Source organism: Colobus angolensis, unplaced genomic scaffold, assembly GCF_000951035.1.
Source record: "Colobus angolensis palliatus isolate OR3802 unplaced genomic scaffold, Cang.pa_1.0 Scaffold61, whole genome shotgun sequence".
In the NCBI taxonomy this organism is placed as follows: domain Eukaryota; kingdom Metazoa; phylum Chordata; class Mammalia; order Primates; family Cercopithecidae; genus Colobus; species Colobus angolensis.
Genome location: NW_012119710.1, coordinates 5,307,011 through 5,310,894, shown reverse-complemented (window position 1 = coordinate 5,310,894; position 3,884 = coordinate 5,307,011).

Sequence of the window (3,884 nt, the reverse complement as noted above, 5' to 3'; positions counted from 1 at the left end):
CTAGGAAGCCACTCAGAACAGTTTTATGTGCCCCTACTGGCTAAGGACATTGGCTCTGAGTCAGTCTCAGACCGATTCCGGTCCAATTTCCCTTTTGAGTTACCGGATCACAGGCAAGTTGGCCTCTCTAAGCCTCACTCTTCACACTTGCAAAAGAGAGACAATAGCTACTTCCCATAGTTGTAGTGAAGATTAAACGTGCAGATAAAGCATTAGCCTGCAGCACACAGCCAGGCACACGGTACGCAGTTGAAAAAGTTAAGATTTGTTCCATAGTAATAATAAAAGACCTGAAATTAAATCCAAGTTCCAGCACCAACCGGCTTTGGTAAATCCGTCCATCTTGGGCCTTGGGTGGTTTCTCATCTGCAAAATGAGAGGCTTAGACCAGAACCTCTCTGAAATATTTTCTAGCAATAAGACTCAATTTCTCTAAAGGTGGGAAGAAGCTTTTGTCCCCAGGAACTGTCCTGGAGTGATGGGCATATGCCCTCAGACGCACAGCATCTGAGATGTCCATTCTGCACCTGCAAGCCAGGTGAAAATCATGCCTCTTCCCTGATGGGGGATATGCTTCGGGATGTTCTGCTGTCCTCTGGGGTCTCCCTTTTCACTCTGTGCTTCCTCTTTGTATCTTTTCACATTTAGAGAGTTCCGTGGGCAGCACTCTCCCCTGCCCCAACCCAGAAGCAGGCACTGGACTGTAGAGAAGTTGACCTCCTGGCCCTCTCTTTAAAGCAGTCGTCAGCTTCCCCTATCATCCCAAAAGGCAAGTAGGGGAAAGCCTGAACAAAGCCAGAAACAAAGAGCTCCAACACCTTAGGTCAGACGCAAACACACCCTTGAGAAGCTATGGCTTGGTAGAAGGCATTCTCCCAGGGGCCGCTCCTCCTCCTCCTCTGCCCGCCTACCTTCTCTGAACAACACAGTTGCCCCCAAAAGCCTCAGAGTTAGGTGTGGGCCTTTGACTTCACTGCCCAGTCTTGTCCGGCTTCATCAACGGGCAGCAAGCTGTCCAGCCATGAAAGTTGCACTAAACTCACAACCATCCAGTGTCTGGGTTTACTCTAAGACTAGCTCAGCATCACTCACACACACTCACACACACACACACACACCAGCGTCATGAAGGCACAACCGTTTCACCCTTCCACACACCATCCCCTGCCTAAAGATGCCTACATCTAGAACACCACCACCAAGACATGGAGTTACATCAGAAGAGAATGGAAGGCCAGGCACAGTGGCTCACGCCTGTAATCCCAGCACTTTGAGAGGCTGAGGCGGGCGGATCACCCGAGATCGGGAGCTTGAGACTAGCCTGACCAACACGGAGAAACCCCATCTCTACTAAAAACATAAAAATTAGCCGGGCTTGGTGGCGCATGTCTGTAATCCCAGCTACTAGGAAGGCTGAGGCAGGAGAATCGCTTGAACCCAGGAGGCAGAGGTTGTGGTGAACCAAGATCGCGCCATTGCACTCCAGCCTGGGCAACAAGAGTGAGACTCTATCTCCAAAAAAAAAGAAGAAGAAGAAGAGAAGGGAAAACTCTCCTGTACCATCTCTTCCCCTAACCAAGCTTGACCAACCCATGGCCCGCATGCAGCCCAGGATGGCTTTGAATGCAGACCAACACAAATTCATAAACTTTCTTAAAACATTTTGAGATTTTTTGTGGGATTTTTTTTTTTTTAAGCTCATCAGCTATTGTTAGTGTTGGTGTATTTTATGTGGGGTCCAAGACAATTCTTCTTCCAGTGTGGCTCAGGGAAGCCAAAAGACTGGACACCCCTGCTCTAAACCTGTCCGTTGATCCTGCCTGTCTTTGCATTTCCAGTCATATGCTCACTCACCCTGGATGGTCTACACCTGGGGTCTGCTAACTTTTTCTGGAAAGGGCCAGATAGTACATATTTTAGTCTTTGCAGGCCATACAGTCTCTGCAGCAACTACTCAGGGCTGGCATGATTGTGCGAAAGCAACCACAAACAATACATAAATGAAAAGTATGGCTGTGTTCCAGAAAAAAAAAAAAAAATTTATAGACACTTACATTTGAATTTCATAGAATTTCCACATATTACAGCATATATTCTTTTGATTTTTTTCAACCATTTAATAAGGCACAAACCATTCTTAGCTCTCTGGGTATACAGTAACAGATGGCAAGCCATTGCTTTGTGATCCCTGGTCTACACCCCTGCCACCTCCTTCCTAGACTATAGCAATGTTCTCCTATCCAGCCTTCCTGATGCCTCTCACTCCGCCTTTTAAATCCATCCCGCTCACTCCTACTCAGGCAGATCTTCCTAAAAAATCCACTTTAATCATCTCATTCCTCTTCTAAAAATGGTCAAACATCTTGGCTGGCACTTTGAGGCCCATCTGTGTAGGGCTCCAAGACACCTTTCCAACCCTTGTCTCCTAACAACCTGAACTGCCGAAACCTATCCTCTTAAATTTTGCACATAAACTGAATCCATCAGGCCAGGCGCGGTGGCTCATGCCTATCATCTCAGCCCTTTGGGAGGCCGCGGTGGGCTAGCCTGGCCAACATGTGAAAACCCGTCTCTACTAAAAATACAAAAAGTAGCCAAGCGTGGTGGTGGGCTTCTGTCATCCCAGCTACTCAGGAGGCTGAGGCAGTAGAATCGTTTGAACCTGGGCGGCAGAGGTTACAGTGAGCCGAGATCACACCACTGCACTCCAGCCTGGGCAACAGAGCAAGACTCCGTCTCAAAAAAAAAAAAAAAAAAAAAATAGCCTGGCTTGGTGGTACATGCCTGTAGTCCTAGGTGCTCTGGAGGCTCAAAGGCTGAGGCAGGAGGATGGCTTACACCCAGGAGATAGAGGCTCCAGTAAGCCATGATTACACTACTGCACTCCAGCCTGGACAACAGAGCAAGACCCTGCCTCTCAAAAAAGAAAAAAAAAAAATTAGCCGGGTATGGTGGTGTAAGCCTGTGGTCCCAGCTACTCAGGAGGCTGAAGCAGGAGGATCACTTGAGGCGAGGTGTTTTGAGGCTGCAGTGAGCTATAATCGTGCCACTGCACTCCAGCCTCCAGCCTGGACCACAGAGTAAGACCGTGTCTGAAAAAATAAATAAAAAGAGAAACTGGATGAAACTTTGAAAACAGAGGTAAAGTTTCTTCCTCCAAAAGTGCCATGTTCCTCATATCCCCTCTTCTCAAACAGCAAGTTAAACCTGTGAAGAAGACAAAAGAGAGATGGGGCTGATGCTTAGTAGGTGTCAATATTTGGAGATATTGGCCCCATAAACATTTATGGAGACTACTGTGCGCCCAGGCCAGTTCTAAACAGTGGGGGTGCAGAGAGGAAGAAGAAAGACCAAGTCCCTGCCCTCTGGGACCTTCTGTTCTAGTGGGCCACCGACAGCACAATACCAAGAGACTATTCACCACATCTACCCTGAAAGAGTTAACTACAAAATTCGAGCTTCCTGAGACTTCATCAGTAGCATCAGCCCAACAACAGAGCCCTGTGTTCAATCTTGACATGGGCCTTAAAACATCCCTTTCAGGAGAAGAAAGAAGCTTTATGATGCTGCCCCTTCCCCCCACCCATTTTACAGATGGAAAAGTAAGCCCAAGGCCCAGAAGCCACTCCCTCTGAATCTTACAATGAGTCTGTGGTGGGACAGGAGAAAAGGCAGCTCTCCTGTCTTCCTGCACAGCCCTGGCCGCAGTCTGGCCCCATTCTCTCTTTTTATATCCCAGGAGGCCTCCTTGAACAACAGCCACGCATTTGTGGCGACCGACCAACACACAAGCCAGCCAGGGAAGTGACTATTTCAAGAGGAAAGGGGCATATTTAGCAGTGGTCCTCGGCGGCCACCCAAAGTCCGGCCAGTCCCACATCGTC